The sequence below is a fragment of the Euphorbia lathyris genome, chromosome 9 (assembly GCF_963576675.1).
Source record: "Euphorbia lathyris chromosome 9, ddEupLath1.1, whole genome shotgun sequence".
Lineage (NCBI taxonomy): Eukaryota > Viridiplantae > Streptophyta > Magnoliopsida > Malpighiales > Euphorbiaceae > Euphorbia > Euphorbia lathyris.
Window position 1 is genome coordinate 16,156,697 of NC_088918.1, and position 23,112 is coordinate 16,179,808.

The 23,112-nt window shown below is 35.3% G+C and overlaps 1 non-coding gene across 1 annotated transcript; it reads left to right on the forward strand.

The window, feature by feature from the left end:
* The first annotated feature begins 12,545 nt into the window (after window positions 1-12,545).
* On the forward strand, window positions 12,546-12,652 carry LOC136207699 (small nucleolar RNA R71). Its single transcript, XR_010676828.1, has one exon. It is a non-coding gene; the product is annotated as a small nucleolar RNA R71 (small nucleolar RNA).
* The last annotated feature ends 10,460 nt before the right edge of the window (window positions 12,653-23,112 follow it).

Genomic DNA, 23,112 nt, shown 5'->3' on the forward strand with positions numbered 1-23,112 from the left:
GAATCTGACCCCAAAACCAAGTAGTTGACAGGACTAGATAAATCAATCCGGAGCTGTGGTGGTCACCGAGGATATATAACAGACTGAGCAGTGGTGCGCTGGGGTGGTTTTTATCACAGAAAGATGAGTTACATAGTTGTTTTGGGACAGATTACTTTAAGAATCCATATAATTTCTGATGGTACAGCTGTCTTATTTTAAGTGGCTATGGCATACCACATCATATTGTGATGTGGTATGCCGGACATACAATATAATTTCTCCACTACTAAATCAACCCAAAATCGAAAATAACTCAAAAATAAATTAAAGGGTAAATTTCAAATAAAACTTTTATAGTTTCACTAATTTTTCGATAAAGAACTGCGGTTTACTTTTTGTTAAAACGAGGATTGAGGTTTCGCACTTTTAATAAAACAAGGACTTTTTGGATTAACGCTATTAAAACCATCTTTAACGACTTGAAAATGAAAATTTTCAAGAATTAAATTTGTTTAATGTCATATTTGCCATGGAACTACATTTTCGATTTTCAAAAATCATATTTTTTAGAACTTTTCCTCTCTAAACATTAACTTTATCTCTCTTTACCAAACATAATCTAAATAATCTCAAAAGAAAAAAGTTGAAGAATTAAAGTTGCTTTAAATATTAGTAGTTCTTAAAATATATTATTTTTTAAGTCGTCAATGGTGATTTTAATAGTATCAATCGAAAAAGTCATTATTTTGCTAAAGTTGAAAACCTCAGTCCTTACTTTGGAAAAAAAAGTAAATCACAGTCCTTTATCTGAAAATTAGTGAAGCCACATGAGTTTTATTTGAAATTTACCCTAAATTAAATTATGATTTTTCATATCCCTATTCATGTGAATTAACACGTTATCTTTTGTGAATTGCTATACCTAGCCACAAATTCCTACATCTAGCCTCGAGAATTGACCGAACTACCCTTTGCCCAAAAACTGAAAAAAGACAAAACCTCTCAAATACCTTATACACTCTTCGATCAAATCCGGACTAGTTTTTGAACCAAATCATTGATCGTGAAAGAGGCCGTAAAGGGAAAGAGAAAATGGTAAGATTTACGGTTTTATTTTTTTGATTTACGGTTCGAATTGAGATCTGTGGACGTTTTTGTTCAAACGTCGGAATCGGAGTCGGGCGTATGAACATCACGCCCGACCAGTGGTTCGGGTGTGATAGCCAAACGCCCGCATCATAGGTCGGGCGTGATGTTCATACGTCGGAACCACCGGCCGGGCGTGATGTTCATACGCCGATCTGTGGTTCGGGCGTGATGTTCATACGCCGATGGGTTTTTATTTTTTATTTTTTAAAAAAAATTATAATTACATTTTAATTAAATTGTTAAATGTTTAGTGTTGAGCGATTTCCGCAAGTGCACGGTATACGCTTGTAGTAATAAAAGATATCGAACCCACAGGGAACGCTTTTTAACTAAAAACTTATTTAATTCAGTTTTATTCACGTCTTTAGGTTTAACAAAAGAAAATCGTTTAATTGATTGAATTGGTTCGGATAAATTAGGATTAGATAAGAATATTATATTGAACTTGGAGAACAATTCCGTCTTGAGATTTCGATTACAAGACAGATACTTCCGTAATTGGAATAAATAGAAGGTATAAAACTTATTTTCATTAAGCAAAGAAAACAACTATAACTTTGGTAAGATTATGGACATGTAATAATATAGGAATTTATGCAATTAAATGGCTTTGAACCGTAGAAATCTCTCTGGATCGGAGCAGATTTCTACCTTAAAACAAGTTAGTATTTTATATCCGATAAGCCGCGCTAGCGATCATATCATCCGTAAAAACTAATTCTTTCAAGTGTTCAACAAAGTTTCTATATGAATAAGATAGTATAAAACGTTTTAATAAAAACACCAATTTATCACTTTGAAAATCATTTTATCAGAACAATATCAAAGTAACAACAGGAAGAATGTATTGAATAAAATAAATATATCATTAATGAATTTTGAATCTTCACAAGTTAACAGAGAAGTAGAAACATGGATAGCATTTTAACGAAAACATTGAGATCCGGGTTGTCAATCTTTCCCTCAAACTCCGTAGGCTTGTCAGACCTCTTTGCGCTTCAGCCGTTAGTTCTTCTCGCTGAATCTTCGGAATAGAGACCGCTAGGTCCACTACCAGAATGAAAACTTGTCTCTGATCAACTTTTGAAACTAAACTAATACTACTGTGTTTATAACTAATCTAATAACAACTTGTGTACATCAAGTTTGTTTACAGAAATGAAATCTAACTTTTCTGACTCTTTCTGAATCAGAAACTCAACATAATAACTCTCTGATTTCTCTAACTTTTCTAACTTAGCCAACCCTGATTTCTTGAAATGGATCACTTATTTATAGTTGGTGAAGGGTTGTAAATGAAGGGTTATGTCTGCTAGTGAAGGGTCGCTTTTATCCAAACGAACAGACGCGTTTCTCGGATTTAAACATGTGAAAACTGTGCAGAATTCTTCGCTGTCTCATATGAGATTCTGAAAATCTCAGTCGCGACAGGGGGTGAAGGGGCGAGTTGAAGACTTCGAAATTTTGGAGTTTGGTGACCGTATGTCGCGACTGAGATTCTGAAAATCTCAGTCGCGACAGGGGCTTTATTCCCCGCCTTTCGACTGCTTCTTGTCCTCCTTGAGCTGTGCTTCTGATTGATATGCATTCTTGGCACGTTTTTTAGGTTTTTCCTTCATTTTAGCTCCGTTTTAGATCTGTTTTAGCTCCTATTTGGATTTAACCAAATAATTAAGTACCTTGCATCAAAGAAGTAAATAAAGACGTAAAAGTATTCTAAATTAATATAATTAGCACGATTTCAATGTAAATTTAACGTATTTATATATGATATTTTAGGTATATTTTGGGCTTAACAAACTCCCACACTTAAGCTTTTGCTAGTCCCGAGCAAAATTTCACTGAATTTATTCTTTAATCAACCTCTTTATAAATAGTACATATATCCATATATTCCTCTTTAAATTAGTTAAACCGAAAAGAAAAAGTTCCATGGTAAATTTATACGCAAAGTACCAAACTAGCTAGTGTAAAAGAGATATATCATTCGTCTTGTATCTCAATTTTTATATTGAAGTATTCGGGACGGTGTAAGCACGCATGTTTCCGAATCTTTTGTCTCAAGGCAATGAAAAGCACAAAATTTCCTTTCCCAAACCTAAACTATTACAAATATAGATTTATTAAGGACTTAGGTTTAATATATTTGCTTAGTCACGCCCGTGATAAGGTGGTCTCGTCCGTGACTTTATATGAATTAATTTGCTTTTGTGTTCGTTTAAGAGGCACCGACCATGTTATGGGTGGACGCAATCGTTACTTAAAACTTTAAACACGTTTAATTTTGCTTTAATTTCTAACGTTCCTTTCATACATCGACCGCGATAAGGGTGGTCACAATCGTGGCCAAAAGTAAACGGTACTTAATGTTCTTCCCTTTCATACCTCGATTGTGATAAGGTTGGTCTCAATCGTGGCCAAAAGTTAAGAATACGACTACTTGATTTAATTAACACGAGTTATAAAAATGAAAATTATAAATTGGGAAAAGAAAAATAGCACATTCATCCTATATTGACTTGAAATTCAACATGTATTATGGCTAAAGTTTCCTTAAAAACTTCAATTGGTTTTTAATGTAAGACGAAAATCATACCGAGCTAAAAAGCTAAAGTTGTTAGTTTGATTTATGCCTATAAACCTAATTGAAAATTGAAAATAAGATTTATATTTATCATGAATTCATGATATAAAATAGAGATTTGAAACTAAAGAAATTTTACTCATATACATTTACTCGAGACGTTTTTTATAAAATCGTATCGGAGATTTATAAAAATATGTGTAAAAATATTGCCCGTATAGAAATATTATTTCTACCAATAATGATAACCTTAAAATATGCTTAACATTATTTTTAAAATTGAATTGTTTGAAACATATGAAATATATAGTTAACAAAAATTTTACGTTTATGAAAAATTGTCATTTTGTTTTTTGAAAAATGTTGCACATTATATAAAAATGTTGCAATTGTTTTTGAAAAATATTGCATATTATACTTTACTTAAACTTGAATAACAATATGCGTTTATACTTAAATAAATAGCATTCATTCTCATTCGTTGCATTCATTCGTACTCAAAATTAAAACGAATATGAAATATCTCCTCCCACATTTAATTTGGACCATGTCCTCAGTGGTGCAAAAAGCGATAAAACACGAAAAATAGTACGAAATTAAATCATACGAATGTGAATTAAAAAGATGGTACGATTGCATTCAAACAGAATAATAAAAATAATTGTACCAAACATAATTAAAAATATTGTACCAAACCGAATAAAACATAATAACGAAAATGAGGTAAAAGATAGAAAGGATAAAACCTATCAAGGTGAACTCGGTGGAGAAGGCGTAGTCTCAACTCCTTGGCGTCAGAAGAAAGATAGCAACCAGCGACGAGTAGATTTGTGCTCACGTCTCAATGTAGTGATATTGGCATCCACCGTGTTTATCCTCGAACTCATTTCGGTATTGTTGGCAACGACTTCATCTAACCGCAAATTCATGTGACGGTTATGCTCGTTCATTTGTTGCAAAACACGTTGCCATCCAACTTGTTCTTCAACATTCGGTTCTACATGTGCTTGCTCGTTGGTATTAACATCAACATGCTCCTCCTCCTCCTCCTCTTCATCAAATTCCTCTTCATCTTCCTCATCATCATCTTGGGCACCCAAACCTTGAGAACTTGAAGCTTCACCACCCAAGGTAGCAAAAACACGTCTTGTACGATCTTCATAAGAGATAAAGGCGGGCGGTCCCATTTTCTTCAACAAATTGGCTCTTTGTAGTGCCGTGAGATCCAAGGAAGTTAAACCAACATGAGGCATATTTTGATAATCCACTAATTCACCCTGAGCATCCAAAACAATGTCGGTAATTAAATTACCCATAGGTACTTGCTTATTGCGGGACTTGGAGGCTCGAACTAAATTAGTAAATATCATCTCAATACTATCAATAGTCAAATTCTTGAAAATACTATCCAACACAAACAAATCACGAACTTGCACCTTTGAACTTTCAACCCGACCAAATAAAGAAAAGGATAAAAACTTATGTAAGAAAAAGATACAATTATCCTTAAGCAATTTACTAGAAGTGTTCTTCGGATGAAAAACATCTAAGCCGGTTAAAGTGTGTCAAACCGTGTGTGCATTAAAAGTCTTTGGTTTGGAATAAAAATTCTGAGTAGGAAAACCAAACCATCGGTGCATTACCGCATACCCGACTTCAAAACGAATCCCATTATTTCGAAAAGAGATAATGCATTTCTTCTTATCATAGGTTAGAGTGACCAAAAATTCCAAAATATGCGATTTAATACTAGGAAAACGCATACTAGCAAATCTTGTCCAACCGAGAACGGATAGATATTCATCAATACGTTCGGTAAAAGAAAATATGTTTACCCTGTCGGTGTCAATATGGCTATTAGAAAAACGGTGAAATTTGCGTCATTCGGCTTCCGTCGCAATATCGAACGGTGCTCCATATTGAACCGTAATCTATTGACTTCAGTGGCTTTAGTTTTGTTAGCAACGGTCTTTTGCCTAGGCATTTTTGTTTGTGAAATTTGGTGAAAGAGATAAAGAAAATAGGAAAGAATGAAAGGAAGAGCAAAAGATAATGGTGGTGATTTAGGGAAGAAGAAGATGAATAGGGTAAAGATTTATGGGGAAGGTGAGTGAATCTTTGTGTTGGGAAGAGTAAAAGATGAGTGATTGGTGAAAATAGAGGTGATATAAATAGGTGTAAGTAATAGGTATTGATTAGGATAGATTAATAGGTAAGTAATTAGAGTAGGAATAGGAAGAGATGTAAAAATCATCCAAATCCCGTCACTGCAGCCGCAAGTCGCGACTGAGATTTTCAAAATCTCAATCGCGACAGCAAGCTTGCAAGGGGGCGGATTTTTCCTGAAAATTTCTCTTTTGCTGTCTCAACTGAGTTTTCAGAATCTCAACTGAGATTCTAGAATTTCTGGGTAAAAATTGGACTGTTTTTGACAATTTGAACATGATTAATGCAATTCCTCGTGTAATTAAGTGACATTAATGCAAATTTTAATTCCTGAAACTGAGATAAACAAAACTGAAACATTAAATTAAAGGAAAACCAAAGGTTGTTCCTTAAATAAAAGAAATTAAGGAAATAATTAATGCACTTTTATTAATCATAATTAAAGGAAATACAATATAATACCTTATTATATATAGACATAAAAACATCTATGCATAAAAACATCACATATATACACTATTTATAAACAAACTATATAAACTCAAATTGTATCCTATGAATTGGAATACGACAAACAGTGGCCCGGTCAATCTTCGCTTGTATGAAGATTTGTCTTTCTCAGGAGAAAGAAATTGTGGACCAGAACGAAAAACTCTTTTTACAAGTCCCTCATTTTCCAAAAACTCATAATTAAGAATATGAAATGGTTCCTTATCAGTCCAAGGAACAGAAACTGATCCCTTGGAACCCAGAATGATTCTACATATAATATTCCCAAACCTTATTGTCCGATTCTTCGAACGGGAAGCGGCAACTAATCCCTCCATCAAAATCTTTGAGGAATTAACTGTGTTACCTTGGAAAATATCACCTAGCACATATAAATCAGTATCTTTCACAACATTGCTTGACTCGGCCAAAAAGACTATGACAGAGGAATTTGTGTAGATACAGCATGGAGTTAGAATTTATGGATTTGTTGAAGGCAAGACGTGGATTGAATCGCCAAAATCCTGTTAACATCCTCCATATATCTGTAGAAGTCATATCCCGTCCAGGATGGTGTTGAGTTGTGTCTTGGGGTGGAAAACCAAACCAATTATGAAGTTCTGGATATCCAAAAGAGAATACCTTCCCCTCACAACGAAAACTGAGACGAACACGTCTCTTATTGACGAACCGAACGGTAGATAAAAACTCTAGAACCCAATTCCCAATTATAGGAAATTTCATAGAAACAAATTTGGTCCATCCCAAATTAGTCAGATAGCGATTTATGTCATCGCTTATCCCGAGTTCCTTGTTCAGGAACTCGTCCACATACATCATGCCAAAGAATTGAGCATATCTAAACTGCAGAAAGCGTTTCCCTTCGTCATGATTATAGATTGGAAACCATGCGCCATAACGATAAGAGATATCAATTTTCTCGCTTTGAGCAGAAGTGTTTTTTTGAACATTTTTCAAAGACTTGGTCATGATTGTGAGAGAGAAGAAAATGGTGTCTGTAGGATTGAGAATTTGAGAAAGAAATTCAGAAAGATGAAATGAAAATGGAATAAGTCTGATCCTACAGGAATATATAAGATATATAAGTGAAAGGTTGTGTCTGTTAAAAAAAAAGATGCCAAAGTGATACCTCTTCGATTCAACTGACAGAATTTTTGAAATTAGATGGCTGTAATCCCTTACAGTTATTTCAAATTGTAAAAGACAGAAAATCTCAACTGAGATTTTCAGAATCTCAACTGAGATTTCCAAATCCTGAAACATGGAAAATCTCAACTGAGATTTCTGCATATTTAATTTCTCAATAATAATTAACACTTAATGAATCATTTTCAAAACATGACTAGATTAAAATTTTAATGTTGACAAAACTTATTTGTACACAAAATAAAAATAAAAATAAAAATAAATAAATTAAATTAACCTAAAAATTAAAAAGAAAGAAAAATAAAAATTATGAACATATAATAAGAAAAACTATAAATTAAAAATATGAAAACTAAATAAATTAATTTTCATAGAATTCGTCCAAGAATTCAATTGCTTGAATTGGAGCTCCTTCAAAATAAATCTTGCAACGATTACCATTAACCTTAAATCGATCGTCATTGGACTTTTCTAGCTCCAAAGCTCCATAATCAAATGTTTTAACAACCAAATATGGTCCAGTCCATCTAGATTTTAGCTTACCTGGAAATAACTTTAATCTCGAATTAAAAAGTAAAACTTTATCCCCAACATTAAAGTTTTTAATTTTGATTCTGGCATCATGCCACTTTTTAACTTTTTTCCTTATAAACTCTTGCATTTTCGTAGGACAAATAGCGTAATTCATCCAACTCGTTTAAGTCGAACAAACGCTTTTTTCCTGCGCTTTGCAAATCATAATTAAGGGTTTTTATAGCCCAATATGCTTTATGTTCTGACTCTACCAGCAAATGACAAGCTTTACCATAGACTAATCTATAAGGTGTCATTCCGATAGGTGTTTTAAACGCAGTACGGTATGCCCATAATGCATCGTTAAGTTTATGTGCCCAGTCTCTTCTAGAAGACGAAACTGTTTTCTCAAGTATCCATTTGAGCTCTCTATTTGATATTTCCGCTTGACCATTCGTTTGAGGATGGTACGGCGTGGAGATACAGTGGTGTACTCCGTATTTTTTCATAAGTGACTCAAAACTTCTATTTACGAAATGAGTACCACCGTCACTTACCATAACTCTAGGAACTCCAAATCGACAGAATATTGCATTTAAAAACTTAACAACTACCTTAGAATCATTCGTCGGGGTTGCAATTGCTTCAACCCACTTTGAGACATAATCTACGGCTACTAATATATAATTTTTGCCAAAAGAAGTAGGAAAAGGACCCATGAAATCGATCCCCCATACGTCGAAGATTTCAACTTCCAATATGTTCGTGAGAGGCATCTCATCTCTCCTTCCTAAATTCCCGGTTCTTTGACATTTATCACAGTGGATAATAAATGAACGGACGTCTTTAAACAAAGTAGGCCAAAAGAATCCGCATTCTAGTATTCTAGCTACTGTTTTGCTTACGCTGTTATGACCTCCGTAAGCACTAGCATGACATTCCAATATTATAGAGTCATATTCAAACTCACTAACACATCTCCTAAGCATTCCATCGCCGCATGTTTTGAACAAAAATGGATCTTCCCAAAAATATTTCTTAACCTCCGAAAAGAATTTCTTCCTTTGCTGAGAATTTAATCCATCTGGCACAACATGTGCAGCTAAGTAATTGGCTATATCCGCATACCATGGAGCTATGACACTTTGTACTTGCATGAGATATTCATCGGGGAAATCATCTCGAATGCCTAATGTTTCACCGATGGGACCGTTTTCATCCTCAAGTCTTGATAGATGATCGACGATAAGGTTTTCAATTCCCTTTTTATCTTTAATCTCTATGTCAAATTCTTGCAATAATAAAACCCATCTAATAAGACGCGGTTTTGCATCTTTCTTAGCAAATAAATATCGTAAAGCTGCATGATCTGTATAAATGATGACTTTAGATCCTAACAAGTAAGATCGAAACTTATCACATGCAAAAACTACCGCTAACATTTCTTTTTCAGTTGTGGTATAATTTAACTGTGCACCGGACAATGTGTGACTCGCATAATATATAACATAAAGTTTCTTATCCTTCCTTTGACCTAATACACATCCTACAGCTAAGTCACTTGCATCGCACATAATTTCGAAAGGTAGATTACAATCGGGTTTCGATATTATAGGTGTACTGACTAAAGCCATTTTCAAGGTATTGAAAGCTTGTAAACAATCCTCATTAAAATCAAAAGTTGAATCTTTCATAAGCAAATTAGTAAGTGGTTTGGAGATTACAGAAAAGTTCTTTATAAATCTTCTGTAAAAACCTGCATGACCTAAAAATGATCTTACTCCCTTAACAGTGGTTGGTGGGGGTAATTTTTCTATAACTGAAGTCTTTGCTCTGTCCACTTCTAAACCTTTTTCAGATATCTTATGACTTAAAACAATTCCTTCGTCTACCATGAAATGACATTTTTCCCAATTTAATACTAAATTCGTTTCTTCACATCTAGACAATACTTTATCTAAGTTCTGTAAACATGCATCGAAAGAATCTCCATAAACTGAAAAATCATCCATGAAAACTTCCATGATATCCTCAATAAAGTCATTAAATATTGCTGTCATACAACGTTGAAACGTTGCTGGTGCATTACATAGACCAAAAGACATTCTCCTATATGCAAATGTTCCATAAGGACACGTGAAGGTTGTTTTGTCTTGGTCATCCGGGTAAATGTAAATTTGAAAGAATCCGGAATAACCGTCTAGGAAACAATGAAATGTATGACCGGATATCCTTTCGATCATTTGATCAATGAAAGGTAGAGGAAAATGATCTTTCCTAGTTGCTTTGTTTAGGTTCCTATAGTCTATACAAACCCTCCAACCAGTGGTGGTTCGTGTAGGTATCAATTCACCTTCGTCATTCCGTACAACAGTTATGCCTCCTTTTTTGGGTACACAATGGATTGGACTAACCCATTCACTATCCGAGATCGGATAAATGATTCCATTGTCGAGAAGTTTAGTAATCTCATTTTTTACTACCTCTTTCATGTTCGGATTTAAGTGCCTTTGCCTATCCGCTTTAGGTGGCTTGTCCTCTTCTAAGTGAATTCTATGCATTACGATACTATGATTAATTCCTTTTAAGTCTGAAATTTGCCATCCCATACTTCCTATCCTATTTCTAACAATTTCTTTCAATTTTTCTTCTTGATCATTTTTTAATTTGTTAGAAATAATTACAGGTAGAGAATCGCCTTCGCCTAAGAAAGCGTACCTCAAATGACTAGGTAACTCTTTAAGTTCTAATTTAGGGGGTATTACAATTGAAGGCGGAACTGGTCCATCTTCTCGAATCAAAGTCTCTGGGTCCTTATCTTCTAATTCCTCACCCATTATAGGTTCCATTATTTCGTCACTTTGAATAACGTCATTGACACATTCCTCGACTAAATCAAGTTTCATACAAGCGAATTCCTCCATAGGGTATTTCATCGCTTTGTTCATATTAAACTCGATCTTATCTTCTCCTATCCTTAAAACTACCTTCCCTTCCGACACATCCACTAGAGCACGTCCAGTGTTCATAAACGGTCTACCGAAAATTAAAGGGCAATTTACATCATATGCAAAGTCTAATATAACAAAATCGGTAGGAAAAATAAATTTATCGACTTTGACTAAAACATCTTCAATTATACCATATGGTCTCTTATTGGTTTGATCTGCTAATTGCAAAACCATATTGGTACGTTTGATATATTCTTCTAAACCTAACTTGTTAAAAATAGACAACGACATTAAGTTTATACTTGCTCCTAAATCATAAAGACAACTTGGGAATTCAATATCTCCCAACTTACACAGAATAGTAAAACATCCGGGATCTTTGAGTTTAGTGGGCAAATTACTTGACACGATTGAACTACAGTCTTCAGTTAACGAAATGGATGAAATTCCTTCCCAACTGATTTTCTTTGAAATTAAATCTTTTAAAAACTTACCATAGTTAGGAATTTGTGTGGTTGCATCCATAAACGTTAAATTGATGTGCAAATTTTTAAGTTTATCCAAAAACGTTAGAAGTTGTTTGTTATAGTCCTTATTTCGGACTTTGTGCGGAAAAGGTGGTTTGGGTACAAAAGTTTTGGTACTTGTGTCAAATGGTGAACTATTTGTGTTTAAGATATCTTCTTTGGACTTTTGGTAAATGAGTTCCTGGTAATGTTGCATCTTTGGGCATTTCTGGCCCTTGATAATTTTTCCCTGAACGAAGAGTGATAGCCTTTACCTGCTCTTTCGGATTTTCTTCCGTATGGCTGGGAAGACTTCCCTCTTTTCGAGATGGAATTGATTTATCAAGTTGACCAATTTGAACCTCCAAATTATGGATGCTAGATGAGTGGTTTTTAATAAGCTGATCGAATTTATTTTCGATCCGTTTAAAACCATCGTCGTGATTACTTATTTTTCCACTGATAGCATCTATAAACTTGTCGATTTTAGAAGATAAAGTGCTAATCGTATCTCTTGACTGATTTTGATAATTAGTGGTACGATTTTGATTAGCACTTGCATTATTGTTATTGTTATCTTTCCAGTTAAAGTTAGGATGATTCCTCCATCCAGAATTATAAGTAGTAGAATAAGGGTTATTAGTTTGGTTTTGCCCTTGGACAAAATTTACCTGTTCGACCTCACTCATGTTTTCGTAATCCACATCTGTTTGGATTGGATTACCATTAGAATCACACGGTGCCATAAACCTATCAATTTTGTGCGATAAGGCAGAAAATTGGGATTGTAACATCGCGACTGGATCAAGTTCAACTATACCTTTAACTGATGGTGTGGTTGAGGATGATGGTTTTTCCACCGGTATATGTCCACGTTCCGCGGGCCACATACTGCTGTTGATTGCCATTTCCTCCAAAAGTTCTCTTGCTTGGGCTGATGTGTTCTTCATAAATAGCCCTCCCGACATAGCATCTAATGAGCCCCTAGTTGTAGGATTTAGTCCATTGTAAAATGTTTGCATTAAAAGTTCAGCGGGTAATTGGTGGTGTGGGCATAAACGTTGAAGTTCTTTAAAACGTTCCCAAGTCTCATAAAGAGTCTCATTATCATTTTGAGAAAAAGATGTTAACTCTTTTATGACTCTTGCGGTTTTTGCTAAAGGAAAATATTTTGATAAAAATGCTTGGGCTAATTGTTCCCAAGTGGCAAAAGTTGCGGCTGGCATAGAAGTTAACCATTCTTTGGCTCTATCCTTCAAAGTGAAAGGAAAGGGGCGAAGTTTGATTGCTTCTGCAGTCACATCTGGGATTTTAAAAGTGTCACAAATTTCAAGGAAATTTGTTAAATGGGAGTTAGGATTTTCGTTAGGTAACCCGTAAAATGTTACATTATTTTGCAACATATTAAGCAAAGTTGGCTTAATTTCAAATTGGTTTGCGGTGATTCTGGGTCTAACGATACTATTGCTTACACCGGCCACACCTGGTCTAGCGTAATCCATAAGTGTTGGTGGGTCTGCCATTTTTTTTGGCTCGGTATGTGTTTTTACTGGAGTCTTATTTTTGTTTTTCTTGTTTTACTTGTTCTATTTAATGGTCCTTTCAATTTCTGGGTCTATAGGGTCTGGTGGGGTGCCTGATCTTCGAGAACTGCGCATGAACTTGAAATCTTGCACGAACCGAAACTACCTACAAAACAGAATTTGAAAAATAATTATGTTAGTAATTGAAAATTATTAAATTACAAAAATTAAAATAAGTATGAATAAACCTAGATTCGAAATAAAACACGAAAAATCTAAAATTTTGTCAAAAATTTTGACGTTCCCCGGCAACGGCGCCAAAAACTTGTTGAGCGATTTCCGCAAGTGCACGGTATACGCTTGTAGTAATAAAAGATATCGAACCCACAGGGAATGCTTTTTAACTAAAAACTTATTTAATTCAGTTTTATTCACGTCTTTATTAGGTTTAACAAAAGAAAATCGTTTAATTGATTGAATTGGTTCGGATAAATTAGGATTAGATAAGAATATTATATTGAACTTAGAGAACAATTCCGTCTTGAGATTTCGATTACAAGACAGATACTTCCGTAATTGGAATAAATAGAAGGTATAAAACTTATTTTCATTAAGCAAAGAAAACAACTATAACTTTGGTAAGATTATGGACATGTAATAATATAGGAATTTATGCAATTAAATGGCTTTGAACCGTAGAAATCTCTCTGGATCGGAGCAGATTTCTACCTTAATCAAGTTAGTATTTTATATCCGATAAGCCGCGCTAGCGATCATATCATCCGTAAAAACTAATTCTTTCAAGTGTTCAACAAAGTTTATATATGAATAAGATAGTATAAAACGTTTTAATAAAAACACCAATTTATCACTTTGAAAATCATTTTTTCAGAACAATATCAAAGTAACAACAGGAAGAATGTATTGAATAAAATAAATATATCATTAATGAATTTTGAATCTTCACAAGTTAACAGAGAAGTAGAAACATGGATAGCATTTTAACGAAAACTTTGAGATCCGGGTTGTCAATCTTTCCCTCAAATTCCGTAGGCTTGTCAGACCTCTTTGCGTTTCAGCCGTTAGTTCTTCTCGCTGAATCTTCAAAATAGAGACCGCTAGGTCCACTACCAGAATGAAAACTTGTCTCTGATCAAATTTTGAAACTAAACTAATACTACTGTGTTTATAACTAATCTAATAACAACTTGTGTACATCAAGTTTGTTTACAGAAATGAAATCTAACTTTTCTAACTCTTTCTGAATCAGAAACTCAACATAATAACTCTCTGATTTCTCTAACTTTTCTAACTTAGCCAACCCTGATTTCTTGAAATGGATCACTTATTTATAGTTGGTGAAAGGTTGTAAATGAAGGGTTATGTCTGCTGGTGAAGGGTCACTTTTATCCAAACGAACAGACGCGTTTCTCGGATTTAAACATGTGAAAACTGTGCAGAATTCTTCGCTGTCTCATATGAGATTCTGAAAATCTCAGTCGCGACAGGGGGTGAAGGGGCGAGTTGAAGACTTCGAAATTTCGGAGTTTGGTGACCGTATGTCGCGACTGAGATTCTGAAAATCTCAGTCGCGATAGGGGCTTTATTCCACGCCTTTCGACTGCTTCTTGTCCTCCTTGAGCTGTGCTTCTGATTGATACGCATTCTTGGCACGTTTTTTAGGTTTTTCCTTCATTTTAGCTCCGTTTTAGATCCGTTTTAGCTCCTATTTGGATTTAACCAAATACTTAAGTACCTTGCATCAAAGAAGTAAATAAAGACGTAAAAGTATTCTAAATGAATATAATTAGCACGATTTCAATGTAAATTTAACGTATTGATATATGATATTTTAGGTATATTTTGGGCTTAACATTTAGATTAATTTGATTATAATTAAATTGTTAAATGTTTAGATTAATTTGATTATAATTTATATGTTAAAAGTTTAGATTAATTTGATTATAATTTATATGTTAAATGTTTAGATTGATTTGAATTTAATTTAATGTAATTTTATAGACGGAGCGATCTACTATAGCGGAGAAATCCGTCTCGTCATCTATTCGTCGTCTAGATATGGACGAGGAGGAGGATACACCACGACATACGAGACTGCGTGGTATTGATATATCGGGTCGTAAGTGGAGAGGGGCTGCGACGGAGTAGGTGCGGAGGGGTCCGATTGTGGAGGCTGATATGCCGGAGATTCGGGGAGTGGAGTCGGCGACAGATTATTCTGATGACTAAGATCCTGATGTAGATGTTGCGGATGAGTATTTCCAGGAGTTAGACGAGGCACAGCGACGACCGGTATCTGGTGGTGATGGTGAGGATGGCGAGCAGCCGAACTAGGGCAGACAGGTATTTTAGTAGAATATTGGTATTTTAGTATAATTTTAAAATTTTAGTATAATTTTATAACTTTAGTATAGTTTTAGTATAATTTTAGTATAGTTTTGCTGAGGTTTACGGCGGTGTCAGAGGGGCAGCTGGACTTTCATGGTGGTCTGCTACACTTGCCACGTTGTATCGGCAGCTGGGGATAGCGAGCAGAGGAGACTGTTCTGGTATATGCGGATGTTTGACCCTACTACAGGCGTGGATATACGAGTATTTTCTGATGTTCCGGCTGCATAGACTAGCTCACGTGATCCCAGCTGACCATGCCCGTGCATGCAGATGGGAGGTCGGGGTACCAAGAAAGACGACTGCCCGACTAGATACCATACGTGGACAGCTGGACCGTATGACGGCATCAGAGGTATTTTATAAAATTTTAGAATTAATTTAAGTATTATTTATAGTATATTATTATTTATTATTGAGTATTATTTTTTGCAGGTGACGTGTGTTGGTCCCGTGTAACGTGAAAGGATTAGTTCCAAGGGGGGTTAGGAACTAATATAACTTTTTCTTAATAATGCTGACTTAATTGAATGTTTGACAACTTAACTTAGTTTCAGGTCAGCAAGGCTGAGTGTGGTGTGAGACAGCTTTAATCAGATGCTGACTAGAGCTGTTTCAGTTGTGAGTTGGGAAGTAACACTTAAGTCAGTTTCCAAATCAGCACTCAGATTACTCAGCTTCTGCTTGTACAGATTATTTACTGAGTAGTTTTAAGCAAGCAACACATACAACAACATACAGACAGAGAAAGAAAATCTTCACGAAATGAAAATCCAAAATAGAAGCTGTCTGAAAAGAAAAAGCAAGCTCTTACACCAAACTCCAATCATTGTGTAAAAGTCTAGAGTGATTTTATTCATCTAAAGTGTTCTTCGTTTAGTGAGAACAAGTCTTGTATCATTTGTAAAAAGTTAGAAGAGTGAAGCTGAGTACTCGGTTATAGTACTCATTGGTAGAGAAAATCTGAATACTCGGTTATAGTATTCAGTGGTAGATAGGATTGAGTAGACAAATAGAGGATGGTACTCTTGCATACTCAGTTGCTATAAATAGGCCAAATTCCGTCTTCTGTTTTTAGCAGGAGCCATATTTGTCTTCTTGCGCCAGGTTTGTCTTCTAGCCAAAAGTCAGATGATACATATGTCTCGAAAAGGTCCTTAGGACAGATTTCTGAGGCTTCTGATTTATGTCAGACCTTGTCTTCTAAGTTGACGGATGATTGACGCTGACTTGATTATTACTCAGCTTGACTCAGCGGCTTCGCCTTCAAGCTTTTCTGAAGAAGACATATCTTTCGTAAAGTTGAGTTGTATTCCACTCAGCTTCTGCTGTGTGACTTGCTTATCCTGACTTTGTTCTGTCTGTCTTTTATTAGACTTTCAGTTCCTGTTCTCATTAGTTAACTTACTCAACATTGAACAAACACATTAGTACAATTAAATCAAAGCACTTAAATTTAATTGTTTAATCATGGGATTAACTTAAATAATTTTGTCAAATCAAAATCATGTGGAAAGGTGTTTCAACAACGTGGTTGCCTTATGGTCCTGTCCCCAATGAGATCGGCTTCGAGTGTCCTACACCGGTTGGATATGGTGTAGAGACATTGTCGAGCCGTATATGCCGGATCGAGCATTGCGACAGGTCGGATATACTCAGCCTATCCCAGCTGAGCGTATTAGACCTGATAAAGCAGTACGACCATGGAGGTCTTTATCGTACAGGCTCACGCATTCCTCTGTGACAGTTGAGGACACCTGGCGGAGATTTCCATCGGCTCAGGACATTGATCGGAGGAGATGCCGGCCAGTTGGATATGATCACACTGCCTGTGATGCTGCTTACATGGACTGGTACATGCGATATTCGCATCCTCATCTCCTTCATGCACCACAGGATGGACCGGCCCAGTATGCTCGTGCCAACAGCGACTTTGTAAGTTTATTATTATTTAATATTAGTTTACATGTGTTTATTTTTAAATATTTATTTTTTTTACAGTGGATTAGCTGGTTGTGGCATGTCACCCAACGAGCGACTACCCACCGATCTGATGAGGATGCTCCAGTCATTAGGAGGGAGATGGATGAGTTTATGGACGCGTGGCGTCGGGCGAACTAAATGCCGTAATGTACTCTTTTATTACATTTTAACACTTTTGATATTATATGTACTCTTTTATGTTTATTAATTTTTATTTTAATGTTTATGTTGTTAAATTTTATTTGTTAAAGGGTAATCCGAGTTAAAATGCCGTAATTTTTATTTCTAAACGGTTAATTCGAGTTAACAACATTTGAGGCATTAAATGGGGAAAAATACCTCTCCCGCCACGCGGGCGTGAGGCTATCACGCCTCACCGTAGGTGCGGACGTGATAGCCTCACGCCTCACCCTGTGGCGAGGCGTGATTACCTCACGCCTCATCCTGTGGTGGGGCGTGATTACCTCACGCCTCACCACGTGGTGAGGCGTGATTACCTCACGCCCGTGTGTCGGGAGAGGTTTTTTTCCCCCATTTCCAACCTCAAAGCCTCAAAGGGTATTTTCGTCCTTTCACGGGGCTAGAGGTGAGAAATTGAGGCTATGTTTAACAACACCCTATCTTTTCTAATAAAGAAAAAGAAGGATGAAGTTGCGAGGGAATTAGAGAGGGAAGGGTAAAATAGGAAGAGAGAAAAGATAATTTGTTGAAGAGGAAGTTAAAGGTAAAAATGATGAGTCAAAGCTAATAGTGACCACGAGTCTAACAAAGTGTAAAGTTCAATTTTTATGTTACGTTTTGAAGTTCAATTGTCATACTGTGTAAAAATATTAAATATATCTACTTCTTTTAGGTCGGTCACTTTTAACTTTTTATTATTCAACACAACGAAACCACAAAAACTTAGGGTGCTGGAGGCTAAAAAAACATTTGCTTAGCCCTGACAGGCTGGATTGTAAATTCTTTCTCCATCTACATAAATCTAACTCCGACACCCGCAGCAAGACTAAATTTAGCCCTTCAGATATAAAATCCTGGATCCGCCACTGCTCCAATATTAGAGAGGGAAAGAGAGAAGAGAAGAGAAGAAAGAGAAAAAGAGATCAAAATATACAGATGAAGCTATCTCGTTTTCCAAGTTCATATTTACTTGTAAATATAAATTTATTCCTAACGTTTTAAAGTAAAATAAATTTTACTTATACGTGGAAAATAATTAGAATGGACAAGTTTAAATGTTATTTATTTATCACATTCTAAATATCAATTATGTCTAAAAAAAATTATTGTGATACTTACGTAGTTATAAAGAACCTAATAAAATTCATGACATTGTTTTATTTTATCAACAAGTTTATTTGTAAGGTTCGATACACTAAAAGAAAAGCTATTTACGAGCTATACTAACGACTAAACGTCGGAAAAGTATTATTATTGCTGATGTTGCTACATTAGCAACGGTTTTTGTAGGCGTCAAGGTAACATTTTTTTTAATAGGACACTTTTATACTAGCTGTTAAACCGCCTCTAGTATTGGTTTTCAAAAGGATTACTACTGCAAAAAATCGGTCATTAATCTGTCCCTAAATTTTATGGAAAGAACTAAACTGAATCTTGGTGAGTTATATTCTTCAAGAGCGTCATCATGAGTAGAGTTTCTATACGAGTCTAGTGAGACTGACCGTGCTCAAACCATTAGTTTTAAATACATTAGTTTTAGGGATGGACGAAAATCATTAGAAAAAAATGGAAAAACTCTATTAAAATCAAGAGAAAATTTATTAAAACTCGAGTGGTTCTTATATTTTTAAAACGTGTTATGATCCTTTTTTTTCATCTTTTTCCAAAATTCAATAACCACAATAAGGTTTCCGAGGAAACATATCATGTCTACAAAAATATTCATTCTTTTTTTTTATTCTTGATTTTAATTCTTTTAGTTTTAATCTTATTATCAAAAGAGGCGGTCAAGTTTATTTTATGTATATACTTAGCTTCTATAAATTGATTTAAATTAATTTAGAACAATGATTTACTAGTTAAATCAATTATTTTGGTTATGATTTTTGAACTATGATTCGGGTTAGAGTTTTGCCCTTTGGTGAATTTTCCACCGTTCAGGTAGCTCTCTTAATAAGTTCATATTTAATTTATTCAAATCAATCTACTTTTTTTGTTTTTTATATTTAAATTCAACATTAATAATATTACTCCTTTTGTTGATTTATATTATTCATAACAATGATTTGCAATAAACGAACCATATCGAGATAAATTACATCTCCTGATCGTTTGGATTATAGGTACAAAGTTTCTAGGGTAAAGTACGAAAAAAGTGCTCGTGGTTTGCTTTATTTGCAAATAGAGGTATGTTGTTTAAAAATCTGTAAATAGAGTTATGTGGTATGTTTTTTTACAAAACAAAGTATTTAAAATTAAACGTTCAAGTAATTGATGGCAATAAGAGCATTTAAAAAAAATCAATTACATTTATATATTGACAAAACACAGATCCCAAAATCAAATTGCGACTGTGTAAAATGAATTTAAGTATTAATTTAGTTCATAAACTGTCAGATTAGTAAAAAACGTAAAAGTCCAGCATATTATTTATTGTTTCGAGTTAGGAAGTTGTTTTTTCGGGGTTGTGTTTTAATGATATGTAAAAACACTTTTTTAAGATAAAAATGTCTTTGGTTGTAATTAGAACTTAACTGTGTAATTATAATACTTTGTTTTATAAATAAAACATATCACAAACTTTTATTTGTAAACTTTTAAATCATGTGCCTCCCTTTACAAATTTGGGAAACCATAAGCATTTTTTTTTTATTTTTTTGTACGTTTTCCAAGTTTTTAATTCTATTCAATTCAGTCATTTAAACTGGATTTATGTTTATTAATTGATTAATAATATTACAAATTAATATCATTAGTCTCTGAATAATGAATGGATACAAACGGACCTTGATGGGGTTTATGATATAAAAATAGGGTAACAGAGAAAAAGTTATCAATTTAAAAGAACCGTGCCGTGCCGTGGCTGAAACCATTATCCTAAAAATGAATTTCGGCACACTAAGCCACAATCTAATATATGGTCGTTTTCCAAGATTAACACAGTTACGTTCGAACTTATAGACTCAAGGTCGAAAGCAATTAGAAACAAAATCAAATCCTATATATTTTTGTTCTGTGAAAGTTAATGTTCCGATCTTTAGTTGTTGTAAATAATTAAAACTGTATAAGAATTAGTCAAAAGGGTTTAAAACGTGTTTGGAAAATATTAAAATCGTACACATCCCGGAACGGGGCGAGTGACAGACGTGGTATAAAAGTCCATCTTAACACAACTACATAACCCATAAAACATCTCCAACAACCTCTTAATTTGATTCAAATTAAAATTTGAGAAGATATATATTAAAAATCAGCTCCAACACCAATGGTATATTACATGAAGAAGATTACAGATTTTGCTATGTTTTAAACATGAAGAAAAAAACTCCGCCTGTGAGGGTCACTTGGTGTTGGTGGCCTTTACAGCCGGTCCCAATCCCGGACAAAGGAGGAGGGTTGCGGTAGGTTTGTGGCGGCCAGCGTAAAACTTAGCCACATCTTATGACATGAACTATAATACAAATACTGTTGGGGCGTTCCCTACTCAGCGACGCGCTGCACTTCCTAGACCCGGGTGTAGTGATAAATGTGCAAGGGTTGCTAGGTCGTCGTCCCGAAGCGGCGCGCCACCCCAGGACCCGGGGGTGGTGTCAAATATGCAAGGGTTGCGGGCAAATAAGCTAGTCCACGGTAATGGTAGGGATAGGGGTAAGGGTAGTAGGTTACGCTTTGGGACATGGAACATGAGTTCTTTGACAGGAAGATTAGCTGAAATTGTAGATGTTATGAAGAGGAGGAGAATAAATATATTATGCCTACAAGAAACCAAGTGGGTTGGAGCCAAGGCTAGAGAGATAGCTCCTTGGGGTTATAAGCTTTGGTACTCAGGAAAGGATAAGGGTAGAAATGGAGTAGGTATTCTTATTGATAGGGAGTATATTGATGAGGTAGTAGCGGTGTTTAGGAAGAGCGATAGAATTATGAATGTTAAGCTAGTGATAGGGGATGAGGTTGTGAATGTCATTAGTGCATATGCGCCACAAATAGGATTAGATGTGTCTATAAGACAAGCTTTTTGGGATGACTTAGAGGAAGTGGTGCAACAGGTTCCTAGGGATGAAAAAATGGTACTAGGGGGTGATCTCAATGGACACGTGGGTTCTAGGCGAGATGGGTTTGAGAGTGTTCATGGAGGGTATGGTTTTGGAGATAAGAATGAAGCAGGAAATGATATTTTGGAATTCGCATCAGCCTATGACTTGAGTATCATGAACACATGGTTTATGAAGAGAACATCCCACTTAGTGACTTATCGGAGTGGCGGTAATGCGAGCCAAATTGACTTCTTCTTAGTAAGGAGTGCTTGGAGAAAGAGTTATATTGATTGTAAGGTGATCCCTGGTGAGAGTACGACAACCCAACATAGAGTAGTGGTGCTAGATTTTCGAAGTAGGAAATGTATAAGAAAACAAACACCTCAAGTAGAGACTAAGATTAAGTGGTGGAAATTGCAAGGGGAGAATCAACAAAAATTTGTGGATGAGATGACCAAAAAAGATATTTGGACTTGCAATATGGATTCAGATATAGATTCGATATGGAATAAGATGGAGCATAGTATAAGGGAAGTAGCGAAGGAAGTTCTAGGGGAATCTAAAGGTAGCATGCCACCGGGTAAGGACACATCTTGGTGGACAAAAGAAGTACGACAAGCAGTAAAGAGTAAGAGAGAATCCTATAAACTATTGGGGAAATGTAGGAGTGACGAGAACTACGAAAAATACAAAGAGGCTAAAAGGGAAGTAAAGAAGGTCATACGAGATGCTAGAGCAAAGGTGAATCGGGATCTGTATACAAGATTGGATACGAAAGAAGGGGAAAGAGACATATATAGAATTGCTCGGATGAGAGATAGGAAGACGCGAGATCTCGGAAAAGTTAAATGTGTGAAGGATGTGGACCAGAAAGTCCTAGTTGGAGATAAGGATATCAAGGAACGATGGAGGTCCTATTTTGATGACTTATTTAATGGAGATCGCCAACAAGATGTTGGAGATATCCATCACGATATGATAAATCATGAATGCCTGCGGAGAATTCAAAAGGGTGAAGTCAAAATGGCATTAAGTAAGATGAAGTTGAAGAAAGCAGTAGGACCTGATGGCATCCCTATTGAGATTTGGAGATGTTTGGGAGAAAGAGGAATCGAATGGTTGACGACGTTCTTCAACAAAATTTGGAGAAACAATAAGATGCCATCAGAATGGAGGAAAAGTACCTTAATCCCTTTGTATAAGAACAAAGGCGATGTCCAAGATTGTGCCAACTATCGGGGAATCAAATTAATGAGTCACACTATGAAACTTTGGGAGCGAGTGATTGAACAAAGGCTAAGGAGGACGGTGAAGATCTCGAAAAACCAGTTTGGCTTTATGCCGGGAAGATCAACTATGGAAGCCATCCATCTAATGAGACAATTAATGGAGCACTATCGAAATAAGAAGAAAGACTTGCATATGGTTTTCATTGACTTGGAGAAAGCATATGATAAGGTACCAAGGGAAGTACTT